The sequence below is a fragment of the Sus scrofa genome, chromosome 16 (genome assembly GCF_000003025.6).
Source record: "Sus scrofa isolate TJ Tabasco breed Duroc chromosome 16, Sscrofa11.1, whole genome shotgun sequence".
In the NCBI taxonomy this organism is placed as follows: Eukaryota; Metazoa; Chordata; class Mammalia; order Artiodactyla; family Suidae; genus Sus; species Sus scrofa.
The window spans coordinates 49,462,564-49,478,450 of record NC_010458.4 but is presented as its reverse complement, the minus strand read 5'-3'; the positions used below and the strand labels follow the sequence as shown (position 1 = coordinate 49,478,450).

Sequence of the window (15,887 nt, the reverse complement as noted above, 5' to 3'; positions counted from 1 at the left end):
GTGTGTGTGTGTGTGTGTGTGTGTGTGTGTGTGTGTTTAAGGGTCAAATGCAATATTATGTAATTTCGAGCAGAGAGGTCTGCAAAAAAAGTCAAGGAAACATGGCACAGTCAAGGAATTAAAAGAAGGTCACTGCAGAGCAGGAGGAGCAATGCAAGAGTCTGGGCATCGTGACATGCTTAAGAATTCAGGTCTTTATTATAAAGGCAATGAGAGACTATGGGAGTGTTTTGTTTTTTGGAAGGAAGGGGGGTAGCAGCTTGATGACATTAAGAATTATGTCCCCTTGTTTCAAATACAACTTAGGCTATTTAGACTTTGAATTAAGACCACTTGTGTCAACATGACTTAGTTGTTTGTCCCAGAAAAAATGTTGCCTGGGAAAGATCAGGCTATAAGTCACTAAACAAGTCCACTGTCTGCTTCAGAAAATTCCTGCAGATCAATTAATCTAACACAACAGCCTTTTAATTTGGGCAAACCGCTTGCTTATCCAATACTAGTTGACTTACTAAGACCTGCTTCAAGACCCACTCTTCCATACCACTAATTTTGCCCACCCAATGAGTTCCCCACCTTGAAAAGCATATCTCAGGCCACTTAAACCTAGAGCCTCAAGGAGTTCCTGTTGTGGCGCCTCAGAAACGAATCCAACTAGTAACCATGAGGTTGAGGGTTTGATCCCTGGCCTCGCTCAGTGGATTAAGGATCCAGCGTTGCCATAAGCTGTGGTGCAGATCACAGGTGCCGCCCAGATCTGGCATTTCTGTGGCTGTGGTGCAGGCCGACAGCTGTTGCTCAGATTCAACCCCTAGCCTGGGAACCCCCATATGCCTCAGGTGCCGCCCAAAAAAGACAAAAAACAAAAAAACAAAAAACCTAGATCCTCATTCTATGAATGCATGCTTATTTCCTTCTTTTGAGACTCCAAAGAATTTTTCAAGATGGAGATCTTTATTTCTCCAGTAAGTCCGTTCTTTGTTCTCAGGTTGTCTGGTGATATCTTGGGAAGTCAACCACATGATCAAACTTTGAAAAATCCCCTCAGGCTGCAGCATGGAGAATGGATTGGAAGAAAGAGAGGGTGAAAATGTCAAATCTCAAAGCCTATTTAGGTCAACAGAAGCCAGAAGCATCGATAGGCTTAACTTTCTACTCTACCAACCTTCCTCCACCACCCCCTCCATTGTGAGGTTAGTGTTTCCCCAGAGCTTCTAAAAGGCTGTCCAAAATATGCCTCACATAGGCGGCAGCCATCACCTTCTCCAAACTCATTGTCTTCTTCCTCAGCTGCAATAATGAGATCATTCCCAATGAATAGGACATTGGGACATGTCCCAATGAATAGGACAGGAATGGAAAAATTAGTAAGAATAGGACAGGAATGGAAAAATTCATAAGAAACATGGAGAATTCACCAAGGAGGCTGCAGCATTACAAAAGGATTATGAGGGGAGTCCCTTCATGGCTCAGCAGTTAACGAACCCAACTAGCATCCATGAGCATGCGGGCTCGATCCCAGGCCTCACTCAATGGGTTAAGGATGCAGCATTGTTATGGCTGTGGTATAGACTAGCAGCTACAGCTCTGATTAGACCCCTAGCCTGGGAACCTCCATATGCCCCTGGTGCAGCCCTAAAAATAGCAAAAAACAAAACAAAAAAAACAAAAGGACTATGAGGGTAATTATCTAAAAGACATAGAAAGACATAGGTCCTTTAGATAAATACCAGTTTAGGACCTAAATTAAATAGGTCCTTTATTTAGGACCTAAATTAAATAGGTCCTGTATTTAGGACCTAAATTAAATAGGTCCTTTATTTATATACCAGTTTAGCCAGCCAGCCAGTCAATCAGCAAGGCTTTCCTGAGCATCCTTGTGCCAGGCTTGTTTTGAATATTTGGGAAAGAGAGATGAATTTGAGACATGCACTTTAATCTGGAAGAGCTTCTATTCCTCCAGGGAGGATAGACTCAAAAGTGATCACCCTGACACAGGGTGGGGAGGACTATGATGGGATGGATAATCCAGAGGAGAGGTGCAGAGGGCATGGTCCAGGAGGACATCGATGGTGGCATTTGAACAGAGTCCTATAGGATGAGTAGCAGATTTCTCTGGGGAGCAAATGCCAGGAAATGAGGACAGCACATCAGTGAAAAAGCAGGTGTTTCAAACAGAGCAAATACCTCCTCTGTTCAACTCCATCATCTGTGCCAGTCTCTGGAAATGCAAAGATAAAGATGATACAATTTCTGCCCTGCAGAGGCATGGGGTGGAGGTGATGGACACAGCATGAAGTGGGCCAGGGGAGATTTTCAAGCTGACCATGGGAGGTCAGCTAGCAAGAAAAGCAGAAAGCAAATCCCTTCCCCTCTGGAGAATGTAAGTGGACCTACAGCCTCATATTGGGCTGGATGGCAGCAGATCGATCAATACACAGCAGAATGATTCATGAGGTCATCAAGACAAGAAATAATTTTATACATCTAGTTCCCTCTTAGCCGGATTCCTAATAGGGTCCCATGAAAAGTCTGCATTTCTACAGCACTTCTCATAGCTGAGCACGTGATTCCCAGCACAAATCCTTCAGAAGGGAAGGTGGGAATGATGGCGCCCTGGAAAGAGAAGACTAAGTCTCCAAGATATAAAGTCACCCGCCCAGGATCTCAGAGTGAGTTTCACCAAAGCCAGATCTCAGGTTCCTCAGGTTCACATTTCCTGGGATCCAGGTGAGGATTCCAGTCTCCTCCATGTTTGCATGTGGAGTTACCCACTAGGTCTCTGTTCCTATCTTGATGTAAATGACAGTAGGATATTGGGCCCCAAGCACACTCAAGCAGGCTCCCCAGAAGCAAGAGGCTCTGTACAAGGGGAAACCATGAGTTTGACATCTGAGAGGTTCAAGACCTTAATCTGCCACTATGAGACATCTACCCTCTGGTAAGTCACTTCATCTACCTGAATCTCAGCTGAGATTTTCCCAAGTAGCTCAGCTGGGAAAGTCATGTTTCCAACCTAATCATATTCTTTAAGAACAAAATTAGTCAGTGGACATGAGTCTGTGTGCCAATAACAATACTGAGAACATTAACTAAAACGTACAATATGCCGAGCATTGGGTTAACTCCTTTACATGTATTTTCTCATTTAATCATCTTGACACTTCTATAAGGCAGGGGCTATTATTATCCTAATTTTACAAATGAGTAAATTAAATCTGGTGCTATAAGTCACAGGTGGGGGAACTTATCCCAAATCACACATACGGCAGGAAGCAGAGCTGGAAGGGATTCCAAAGACTTAGTTGTGCATCAGTTGAATGACAAAGTCCTGTTCACATGGAAACTGCATGTGGGGGATGGATGCATTAGGGGGATGGAGCTGAATTTAGAGCATCAGTCTATAGCTCTTCTGTCTTTTTGTTTGTGCTCTGGAGTTACAGAGTAAAATCCACCCTTCATCGGTGCCCAGTTCTATGAGTCTTGACAAAATGTGTACATACAGTCATGTCACCATCCCCACAATCGAGCCTATTTGCGTCACCCCAGAAACTGTCCTTGTGCTTTGTGGACATCAACCTCCTCTCTTTACTCACATCCCCTTGTAACCACCGACCTGATTTTTTTTCCCCTCTGAGTTTGCTTTTTCCAGACTATCATATAAGGGGAATCATTCTATGGAGCCCTTTGAGCCTGGCTTCTCCTAGTCAACCGAAGACATTTGAGAGTCCCCCAAACTATTCCATGTGCCAAGACTTTATTATTGCTGTGTACTGTTCCATGGTACAGATAACTTCCATCTCTCTTATGGAGTGGTGAAAACCTCCATTTTCTGGTAGCTACACATCCCCTGGTTGCAGGGCTTGGGTCCCTTAGAGCAGAGCATGAACCTGATTCCAGAGGAGAATCTACATTAGAAACAAGAAATCACTTTCTCCTTCCCTTCTTTCAGACCCCGAGAGCAGAGGGCACCCCGGGACTTCGGGCATTCATCTGGAAAGTAGAGGAGGGGGGCACGGGGTGTCTAGAGGGAGTTTGAGCACAGTGATGGGCACAGAGGTGGGACACAAACTGTGTGTGCAGATGAACTCATGTTGTGTCTTCCTTCTCTCCCTTTCTTCTTCTCTGCCTATTTGTGTTCCTGTCCCTGACAATCTCGTATCCTCACCAGGGAAGGCAGGAAGGGCAGGCGTCCAAAATAGCATGGAATATGACTTTATCACTTGTGTAACCCTTCTGTTAGCTAACTAACTAACTAACTAACTGCAGAGTTTACAAATCCTCAGCATTGGGCTCTGGAGTTGAGCTCTGGTCTCTGGGTGCTGCGGTGCCAATAGATGCCACAGCCTCCAAATTGCAGTCACTAAAAATAGGTCCACGTCACCTGGTCCCACTTCTTTTAAGTGCATGGCTTCTGTGCTGGATCCAAAAACCTGGATAATTAGCTTTAAAAGCCTCATTTGCAGGAGGAGGGTAGGTGGGAGGGCTGTCCGTAGGCGGAAGGCGCATGGGGAAGAAGAGCTGGTTGAGATGACAACTCTGTAAAGGAAATGGAGCAGTGAAAGGAGGAGAGAAGGAGAGAAAAACAAAAGGTGAGTTTCGGGAACGGTGGGGAAGAGGTATTAAAAAGAGCAATGCTCTAAGAGGAAGTGAGTCAGGGAGAGGTCAGGGGGAGGCAGGCAGCCCTTTCATTGCGGGGAACAGTGTGGAATGTGTATAGGAGGGGAAGTGGCTTGTCCCATAAGTGGTGTTCCCATCACCTTATTAACCACGATAGAAGGCCAAGGTCCATCCTTACTGCCTCCTTTGCTCTCTCTCCATTGCCAACCCAGTCCTCTCCATTCTGCCTCCTAAATTTCTCTCCTACCCATGTTGTCTATTCCATCACTTGCCTGGATACATCAACAGCCTCCAGATCACCTGTCGTCTGAATTCTCCCCTCCTCCTCCATTTCCTCTATCTCTGTGACAGATCTGCTTCACCAGTTCTCTGATGAAAAATGCTAAGTGGCTCCCAAAGAACCAAAATTCCATTCCCAAAGAGACATTTTCAGGCTCTTTTCTACATAGCCCCAAATTACCAGTCCAGTCTTATCTCCCTCCATTTCTATCTATGCAGTCTGCTCCCAAGTTGCACACTGGTGGTCTATGAGCTGAATCTGGGCCTTGGGTATTTAACCCTTGTACATGTCAAAAACTTGAACATTTCAGACACGAATCTTGATTTATGTATCCTTTTCCATCCCTGGAGAAGCTGGGAGACCCAGGAACACTGAGCCCATATTTCAGCATGGTGACACTCTTGAGTTGGCTTCAGTTCCCACTGTTCTCTAGTGAGTTTGGCTTCACGCATTTTCATTACCTTGTTGGCCCGGGAGGCAGTGAATTTTGAGACCCCACTAACTGTGGCAAAGCATGATGACATGGCAATCTGGCAGCAGACTCTGACTGAGCCTGGGGAGATACTTGGATGAACAAGACACAGACTCTGTCCTCAGGCATCTCCTGCTCTATGCCAGCTGTGATGTCAGATGCTGGGACAGTGAGGTGGGGAAATGTTACCAGCCCCTGTAGGCTCCAACCCAACACTGAGATTCTTGTGTCTCTGCTCATGCTCTTCCCTCTGTCTTTGCTTTTTCGTCAGGTAAAGTAACTTTCCTGAATGAAGCTGTCTGACACCTGTTAGGGTTAATGCCGGGAACCAACGATTTCTCCCCATCCTCATGATGTCATGCTCAATCCCACCTAAGGGCCTCACCTCTGCCTCGTATTTTAATCTATTCTAAATTCACCAAGATTAGGGTGTATGTCATATTCATCTACTCCCTCAATTCGAGGTTTACTCATCCCCAATATTCACTCCTTGCACATAATAGGTACTCCTATTAAGTTTTTAATGAGACCAATTCAGGCACAACTAGAATCCTTAAACTAAATTTTTACTAAAAGACAAGGGGAAAAAGAGTTCAGATTCCCAATTTGTATGTCTTTTATGGAGAGAACTTGCATTAGAGGGATATTATAGAATTAAAAGTACAGTAAAACCTTTTTGATTTGAAACAGTTGAAGGATAGAGAAGAGTGAACATTGATGTGTGTGTGTGTGTGTGTAAAAGACCAAGTTTGAGACCATTTTATTTTTTAATTTTTATTACTGTTCATATTATTTGTCTTTTTGTCCTTTTAGGGCCGAACCTGCTGCATATGGAGGTTCCCAGGCTAGGGGTCTAATCGGAGCTACAGCTACTGGCCTACACCACAGCCACAGCAACAGAGGATCCAAGCCACATCTGTGACCTACACCACCGCTTATGGCAACACTGGATCCTGACCCACTGAGGAAGGCCAGGGAATGAACCCACAACCTCATGGTTCCTAGTTGGATTCGTTTCTGCTGTGCCACGATGGGAACTCCGGGTTTGAGACTATTTTAAAAAGAACAATTTCTTTTTAGTTTTAGATGTTGAAAGTACATGATATATGTCTGTTTCCTTGAACCAACATTAGATTTCAGAGCTTTGGGATAAAACTAAGTGGACTGACTGAGGACAAATGAGAGAAAGTAGGGCCCGGAAGGACCCCTCAGGCAAGATGAGTCTGTCCCCTAGAAAACTTGACCCGGGAAATATCTTGCAAGATAACTAAGCCAACTGGCTTCCTCTCCCACGCGGGGAGGATGGCTCTGGGAAGGTGTGGCTACAGATGCAGACAGATGGGAGATGATTTCCTCTCCTAGAGTGATACTGAAATCATACTTACATTAGAAGCATACAAACATTAGAAGCAGTCTTACTTAATGCAGGACCACTACAGAGATATCGTCCCAGATCAAGACTGCTTTGCATAAAAAGTATAAATATTGGAAAGGAAAACACCATCACAAGTTGCAAATAATTTGGTATCTCCCGAAAATGTAAGAGACTCAACAGCAAAAAAACCCCTAAGATTCAATGTCAGTAAGTTTGTCATATCCACCAATTAAAGAAATATTGAACGAATGCCTCCTGTATGCCAGGCACTTTTCTAAGCATTCAGGACATAGTGAGTAAGGAGATAGATGGGTCCCAGGATAAACATTTGCAACCAGCCACCTGTTTATATTTTTGAGATAGAGGTAACAACAGAAATAAGGTAAATAATTGGGCTCTGTCTTCTGTGAGCACTTTAAACAATGGTAACAGAAGGGGCAGAGAGGGACTAAGCACTGTTTAGGCAAGGAAGCAAGAGATCACATACTTCCCATCCTTGGGGTCAAGGAGACCCCACCCAATTACACATGTGCAGAAAGACTCTTTGGGGTCAAAAAGGGAGGGGGTGCCACCCAGTAATAAGTGGCACCAACTTTCCCAGAAGCCCTTGTACTGGAATCTGTCTTGGCTGAAAGATGCTCACACATATGGCAGAAGGTCCTAAGTTCAATCAGGTATGAGAAACGAAGCAAAATGATTGGCCAAAGGGAAACAAAAGGCCCAGAAGATTGCCCCCTTCTAAGTGACTTAAACTTGCCAAAGGCACAGCTCTCTCTGAGCTTGTCCGCTTGTGCTCTGCTTTTCTAAGAAACTTCTTACTTTCTTCTCTACCTTCTGTCTCTTTGTCAAAATTTTTTTCAAAACACAGGGGAACTGGAACCTATACTCAAACCACTAGCTTTTGTGGTCCAGTGGTTAGGGTTCTGTGCTGTGACCTCTGCAACCAGGGTTTGATCCCCAACCAGGGAAATGAGATCTCACTTCAAGCTGCTTCTCACCGTGGTCTCCCCATATCAATAGCAGTGAATATAATAAAGTTTCTCCCTTCGTGGAGCTTACATTCCCATTTGCACAAATTTAGCATTAAAAAATGATACACAATAATCAATTAAAAACATAATGGGAAAACATAATGGGAGTTCCTGCTGTGGTGCAGTGGGTTAAGAACCCAACAGGAGTGGCTTGGGTTGCTGTGGAGGCACAGGTTGCATCCCCAGCCAGTACAGTGGGTTAAAGGATATGGTGTTGCATCCAGTGTTGCCATAGCTTAGGCAAAGGTCTCAGCTGCCACTTGGATTCAATCCCTGGCCCAGGAACTTCCATATGCCATGGGTGTGGCCATTAAAAAAAAAAAAAATAGGAGTTCCCTTCGTGGCTCAGTGGTTAGCGAATCCGACTAGGAACCATGAGGTTTGCGGGTTAGATCCCTGGCCTTGCTCAATGGGTTAAGGATCCGGTGATGCCATGAGCTGTGGTGTAGATTGCAGACGTGGCTTGAATCCCGTGTTGCTGTGGCTCTGGTGTAGGCCGGCGGCTACAGCTCTGATTTGACCCCTAGCCTGGGAACCTCCATATGCCGTAGGAGTGGCCCAAGAAATGGCAAAAAGACAAAAAAAATAATAATAATAAAATAAAAAATAAAAATAAATAAAAAAACCCAAAACCTTATAGTTAAGGTTTACAATACAATTTACAATACAAAAAAGAAAACTAAAATCTCCAGAAATAAATCTAGTGAGAAATGTCCAAGCCCTATGAAAAGAACATTTGAAATGCCATTCTGCTGATGATATTAAATAAATATCCTAAATTAATCCTCGCAACAAGGGGATGAGAGGCTGAGGGTACTGTTACTGCTCTTGCCTCCTTTACAAATGTGGCTTCAGGGAGTTGAGTCACCTGCCTGAGGCCACAGTCAGGGGTGGAGTAAGCTTTCCAAGTCTTGGCTAGGTGAAGTCAGTGTCTTGCCCCTTTACTCCTTTGACCCTCTCCCTCAGTTTCGGTCTTCCTACCTGGAAAATGGCAATGCCCACAACTCTCTCCCATCTTGGTATGAATGAAAGACTGTACTGGAAACATTTAACTCCGGGACTAAAGCAGGTGCTCAATAAATGCTAGTTCCTTCATTTGAACCAGGAAGAGGAATTGAGCTCCCCGAATCTTTATCAACACATTCTATAGCATAATGATAGGGGGAGAGAAGTATTTCCATCAGGATCAATCAATATCATGAAAAGTACCTTCAGAAGGCACGTAGGAGAAAGGTGGGTTTTTAAGCAGAATTTCTATTATACACGCTCGCTTAATGATTCACGGAGCTGTTTTATTTGAGAGACAGCGAATCTGAGGGCTGTAAAATGTCAATCTTTCTGAGCAGCAATTATTTGTGATTAAATCGCAGTGCCTTTTGAAGGAAGAAGCCACTCTGAGTCTGGAGTGAGGTGACTCATGGAAAAGATCTTTTCCCAGAGAGCCAGTAAAAGGCCACAGATGCAGCTGAAGAGGCAGTGGTACCCACGTGGACATGTAAGGAAGCCCCCTACTCCCCAAATATTCCTCAGCACTGCTGTGGTCTCATTTTACTCTCAGTATACATTAAACAAAATTAGGAAAATGCAGAAAAGGGAAAAATTCCCACTCCCAGCACTCTAATATGAGAATGGCTAATATTTTTCTCTTTCCTTCTGTCCACCCCCCCACCTGAATGTGTTTCTTTCCTTGTTTGCATCACTGTAATCCTCTAATTTTTTTTTTTAATCTGGTCTAAGGGTGAGTAGAAAAAGCACAGGGTTAGGAAACAGAGTTTAAATTCCACGACTGACTTGCCAGCAGAGGAGCTTTGGGGGTTGCTGTCTGTCATCTCTATCCTTCAGTTTTCTCATCTATCAAATGGGATGATAACACCCAGCCCAGAGAGTTTTGTCAGGATTGACTAGATATTACAGGTAAACTCTTGACACACAGTAGACACTCAATAAATGGCCCATTCCATGCCCCTGGGAATCAGAAAAGTTTTGAGAGAGAAACAATTGCCTGCCGTTTCAGTAAACAAAGGCTGTCGCTGTCCTCAGCAACTGGTGAGCCCTGAGGGACCTTGGGCAGGAAACAAAGAATACCTGCCTGCTGGCTAGCAGCCATCAGACTACAGCCACTGCCGCTGGGCCCTCTGGATGTAAAAACACAGGGTACAAGCCCTATATAACTGAGGTGCATATCAAAGGAATGAGTTCAGCAAGCCCAGACCCTTGCATCTCTTCCCATACATTGAAAAGCACTGCATTCATTAACTTAAGCTACTCCGTTTTCTTTTATTAACAGTAATCTTTTTGGAGTTCCCGTCGTGGCTCAGTGGTTAACGGATCTGACTAGGAACCATGAGGTTGGGAGTTCGATCCCTGGCCTTGTTCAGTGCATTAAGGATCCGGCATTGCCGTGAGCTGTGGTGTAGATCGCAGACGCAGCTCAGATCCCACGTTGCTATGGCTGTGGCATAGGCCGGTGGCTACAGCTCTGATTAGACCCCTAGCCTGGGAACCTCCTTATGCTGCTGCGGTACAGCCCTAGAAAAGACAAAAAAAAAAAAAAAAGAAAGAAAGAAATAAGCCATCATCCCTACTCATATCTCACCAGTTATACATGCACTCGTTTGTATATGTGCATTTATTTAGTTCTATACAATTTTGTCTCACACAGATTTATGTGATCACTGTAAGAGTCATCGTTACAGGAGAGCCCTATCATGGGGAGCCCATGCCATCCTTTCATAGTCAAAGCCCGTTCCCTCCCTTCTACCCTCCTTAAACCCTGGCTACCACTAAATTGTTCTAGATCTCTATCATTTTGTCATGTCAAGGATGTTACAGAAATGAAGTCACACAACATGTAGTCTTTATAATAGTGTCTTTTTTCTTTTTTTAGCTACATTTGTGGCATGTGAACGTTCCAGGGCCAGGAATAGAACACAAGTCACAGCAGCAGCCTGAACCACAGCAGGTCCTTAACCTGGTAAGCCACATGGGAACTCCATGATATGGTCTTTTTTTCACTCAGCGTAGTTACCTGGAGTTCCATTGAAGTTGTTGAGTGGTTTATTTCTTTGTATCACTGAGTAGTATTCCATGGTATGGATTACAACATTTTTTTAGCTATTTACTCATTGAAGGCCATCTGAGTTGTTTTCAGCTTTCAGCCATCATGAATAGAGTTGCTGAGAATACTCATGTATAGGTTTTTGCATAAGCATAAATTTTTATTTCTCTAGGATAAATGCTCCTGAGTGCCAACAGGCATTTTCCTTTCTTTTCTTTCTTTCTTTTAGAAAGTGACAGGCTAATTATATATATATATATATTTTTTTTTTTTGGTGTTGGGGGGCTGCTCCTATGGCATGCAGAAGTTCCCGGAACAGGGATTGAACCCAGTAATTAGATCAGTGATTGGAGCACAGCGGAGACAATGCTGGCTGCTAGGCCACTAGGGAACTCTTCTACTTTATTTTTCATAGAAATCAAATAAACTTAGAATAAACCAGACATTCTTAAAGAAGAACATAATTCAACATTAATTAAAGTTATTGGAAATACTGATATTTAAAAGGAAATAAAAAGGGTACGTCAGAACTATCTTAAAAAGGCTAATGACAATGTAAATTAATAAAACCACTCTGAACAAAGATACAATGTTACCTAGTCACTTTGAAAAATCATATACCTTATAACTTTCTATATCATTCCTAGGAATATACTTTCAGTAAATTTTTACATGTGTACCAGTTCATGATAGCATTTCATATAATAATAAATAAGTCATAAAAAGCAAGCCACAAAAATGAAACAGATAAATTACAGTTTAGACCCATGCTGGAATAGCATACAGCTGTGAAAAATGAATGAATTACAGCTACTTGCAGCAGCATGGATGAATCACTAAAGCAAGTCATAGAATACATAAAATAGAATTCCCATATAAATACGTGATGTATTTCATAATTTTAAAATAAAAGGATAAGTTTTCATACCAAAAAAAAGTTAATATTCCCAGGAGGGGGAACCACCCCTCCCTCTCTGAGCCAAGCACTTGATTTCTCTGGATATATTTAATCCTCTCCAGAATATGCTTAATTACCTCTCTTCATTCCCTTAAGGCCCTGACACAGATTAGATGGGACAATGTGACAACCAGGTCTTCCAGTGGGTGGGGAGGGAAGAGAAGAGTTGAGTATAGACCTCTCTTGTCCAGTTTCTCTGGGAGCTGATTAACTGAAAACCGCATCTTTTTGGTAATTTTCCTTACAGTGTCAGGCAGGTGGGTTGGCAGCAAAATAGGTCTGACCTCCTACTGGCTGAACGTGGGCTCAACCCAGACTCTCTGCCTTTCTCAGGACACTTGTTCCTAAAATGAAGTAAAAGCAGCTCTGTGGCCTCACCAGAGTGCTGTTTTCAGCCTATTGAATAAATATAAAAATCAAAGGAAGCCTTTGCCTACAAAATGCTTTCACCTCACACTAGGTAAAACCATCTGAAAGATGTGAACAGCCCACTTTAAGTTTTAAATTACAGTAACACTTTTGCTATTTCTATTCTTTTTAGGGCTGCACCCACAGCATATGGAAGTTCCCAGGCTATGGGCAATGCAGGATCCAAACCCACTGAGCGAGGCCAGGGATCGAACCTGCAACCTCGTGGATACTAGTCGGGTTCGTTACCATTGAGCCACAATGGGAACTCCTGTTGCTTTGTTTTTAATCACCTAACAGCAGACTGTCACTGAAAAAAGCTGAAGATGCAAATAGGTACAAAGATGTCACACCGGTGATGGGGACCCTTCTGGGATTCAGGAAATGGAGATAATCTATGCCTGAGAATAAAGAACTCTATGACGCATTTCTTCGGTGTTTACTCCATAAAATTATCCAAAATTTCCCAAATGCAAGTAAGATTATAGATACGACATTTGGTGGCAGTCCTTTCTTCCCAGGAGGATGAGAGTGGCATTCCCCCTCGGTCCCTTGTCCTGGCTGCCACCCAAGCCACAAGTCTGATCTAGTCTCATCATTCATGAAAAACCAGAGAAAATTCAAGAAACTTGTTGCTGCATATGAAAATCTCACAAAGCCCTCAAAGAAACAAATGTATTTGGAGTTATCCCTTGCAATCTTTGTGCTGTGAAAATGTAAATAAGCTACTTCCTGAATTAAAATTGGGTCAAATGCCTGGTCTTGGCTTTCTCCAGTGCAACATCTTTCACATATGACTTAGGAGTGAGGCCATTGTTTCAGAAATAAAACTTTGCTGTCAAGAAATTAGCTGAGGAGGTCCCTCATGGCTTAGTGGGTTAAGGACCTGGTGTTGTCACTGCTCTGGCTCTGGTTATAGCTGTGGTACAGGTTTGATCCCTGGCATGGGAACTTCCTCATGCCTCAGGCACAGCTGGCCAAAAAAGAGAGAGAGAGAGAAAAGAAATTAGCTAGAGAAATGATGTTGAGAAAGATGGAATAATAAGATGCAGCTCACTGGTCCCACAAATCCCTTCTCCTTCACTGATTCATTCATTCTAAAGTGAATTTACTAAGCACCTATCTCTGCCAGGCTCTGCACTGAATACTAGAGAAACTGAGATGAACCAGACTCCCTCCTGCCCTCAAGGAACCCACAGTGCAGTGGGGGCATCAGAAACTCAAGTAAATTATTGCAAAAATGTGTTTTATGTTGAAAAGAACTTTATACAAGATATTGTGCAAATGCAGAAAATGACCTTGGAGGAATCCATGAAGGCTGCAATAAGACTCTTAAGGAGTGGATGTTGAAGTAGGAATCAGAGTTTGTCCCCCTAGTAGCAGTAATGGAAAATGAGAGAAGATGGAAACCAAAATATCCAAAGTATCCTGTTAGGACTTGGTGACTGGATTTTGCTGGTCGGAATAGAGTGGGGAGTGGGAACACAATAAAGCGGGAAGATAACTAAAGGAAAGCTGTTTATTTACTCATAGCACCTTTTTTTTATTTTTTCAGGTCTGCACCTGTGGCATATGGAGGTTCCCGGGGTAGGGGTCAAATTGGAGCTGTAGCCGCCGGCCTACACCACAGCCACAGCAATGTCAGATAGGAGCGGTGTCTGCAACTTACATCACAGCTCATGGCAACGCCGGATCCTTAACCCACTGAGCAAGGCCAGGGAGCCTATGTCCCCGTGGAGCTGGGGTATGCCACCCCCCCCCCTCGGCACCTGGATGTGGTCATCAACCTGGAAGATTTCTGAACCCCCATAATTTAGGGATTGTTGTGGAGGCTCATTACATAGGCATGATCAATTATTAACTCAGTCTCCACTCCGCCCCCTGGGAGGATGTGGGGGTGGGGTTGTGCTGAAAGTTCTAGATTTCCAATAGTGGCTTGGTCTTTCTGGTGACCAGTTCCAACCCTGAAGCTTTCCAGGCCACCAAGAGTCACCTCGTTAGAACAAAAGATGCTCCTATCGCCCAATGTGATATCAAAGGATTTCGGAACTCTGTGTAAGATGCTTGTATCACTCCCCTCACTTGGGAAATTTCAAGGGTTTTTAGAAACTCTATCAGGAACCAGGGGTGGAGACCAGCTATATAGTTCTTATTATGTTGTGGTGACTGCAGGGGTGACTAGTTGGGGGTGACGGGACGCCCAGCCCAGCTCGTGGCTCCCCTAGGCAGAGTGGGTGTCCATTCTACATAACCATATCTCTAGCTCTGCTTTGAACTTGGCAAACTACAATCAGGAAATCTCTTTTTCTTCCACCCAAATCTCAGGCAGCCTTCTCTCAGCATTTTTTTTTAAACTAATTTTAGTTATTGTCTAATTTTCATATATTTTAACATTCCATACCATCAAAATTAAGCTTCCATCTTCCATCCAGTTCAAAGCCTAACTGAGGACTCCCTCTCTCAGTTGTGTTTTTGGGGGGCCTCAAGGGGACAACTGGGGAGAAAAGGAACAGCAGGAATGAGGTGAAGTTCTATTTGGTTAACATGTGCTCCCTGGAGTTCTGGTGGGTCATGCTCTCTATCATGGGTCAAGGGTCAAGCTCCCCCCCACCTCCCCCTCTCCCCCCACCCCAACAGGCTGACTTCTGGGCTCTTTGAAGACATCCATACTCTGTTGCCCAGGAAAGTCACTGCAGTTTTTGTGCTAGGGGCCCCTCCACTGGCATTCAGTTCTAATGTCCAGGGTCTTTCCAAGATGGCTCTAAGCTGGCTGTATCCCCCTGATTTAGGGGAACTTACAACCCTTTACTCCAACAGAGCATGGACTTGTAGCTTCCGTCACTACTACTGTTACAGCTAAAAACTAGTGAAAACAGATTTAATTAGGTTATGCCCTGCCTCGGCCCACTTCCTCTAACCAGCTTTCACGAATGATTTCTTCCTGCTTAATTACCTTATTTTACCAATGATTGCTTTCTAGTTAGAGGTATATTGCACTACAAAGCAACAGTCATCAAAACCATATGGTACTGGCACAAAGACAGAACTATAGATCAGTGGAATAGGATAGAAAGCCCAGAATTAAACTCATGTACCTACAGTCAACTAATCTATGACAAAGGAGGCAAGAATATACAATGGAGAAGAGACAGCCTGTTCAATAAGTGGTGCTGGGAAAACTGGACAGCCACATGGAAAAGAATGAAATTATAACACTCCCTAATACCATACACAAAAATAAACTCAAAATGGATTAAAAACCTAGATATAAGACCAGACACTATAAAACTCTTAGAGGAAAACATAGGCCAAACACTCTTTGACATAAATGACAGCAACATCTTCTCAGTTCCACCTCTTAGAGTAATGACAGTAAAAACAAAAATAAACAAATAGGACTTCTTTAAACTTAAAAGTTTCTGCCCAGGAAAGGAAACCCTAAATGAAACGAAAAGACAACCCACAGAATGGGAGAAAATCTTTGCAAATGAATCGACTGACAAGGGGATTAATCTCCAAAATTTATAAACACCTGCTACAGCTCCATACCAAAAAAACAAACAGCCCCATCAAAAAATGAGCAGGAGATCTAAACAGATAGTTCTCCAAAGAAGACATATGGATGGCCAAAAAACGTATGAAAAGATATTCAACATCACTCATTATTAGAGAAATGCAAATCAAG

The 15,887-nt window shown here is 43.4% G+C and overlaps 2 long non-coding RNA genes across 3 annotated transcripts in view; one reads left to right on the top strand and one right to left on the bottom strand.

Moving 5' to 3' along the window:
- LOC110257222 overlaps positions 1 to 15,887 on the bottom strand; it is a 407,568-nt gene that overhangs the window by 152,263 nt on the left and 239,418 nt on the right. The gene's annotated exons all lie outside the window — the stretch shown is intronic.
- On the top strand, positions 3,447 to 15,287 carry LOC110257221. Of its 2 annotated transcripts, none has more exons than XR_002339532.1 (3): positions 3,447 to 4,592; positions 9,149 to 9,273; positions 12,506 to 15,287. It is a non-coding gene; the product is annotated as an uncharacterized LOC110257221 (long non-coding RNA). The 2 variants fall into 2 exon arrangements; XR_002339531.1 differs by having other exon boundaries at positions 3,449 to 4,592; positions 12,503 to 15,287.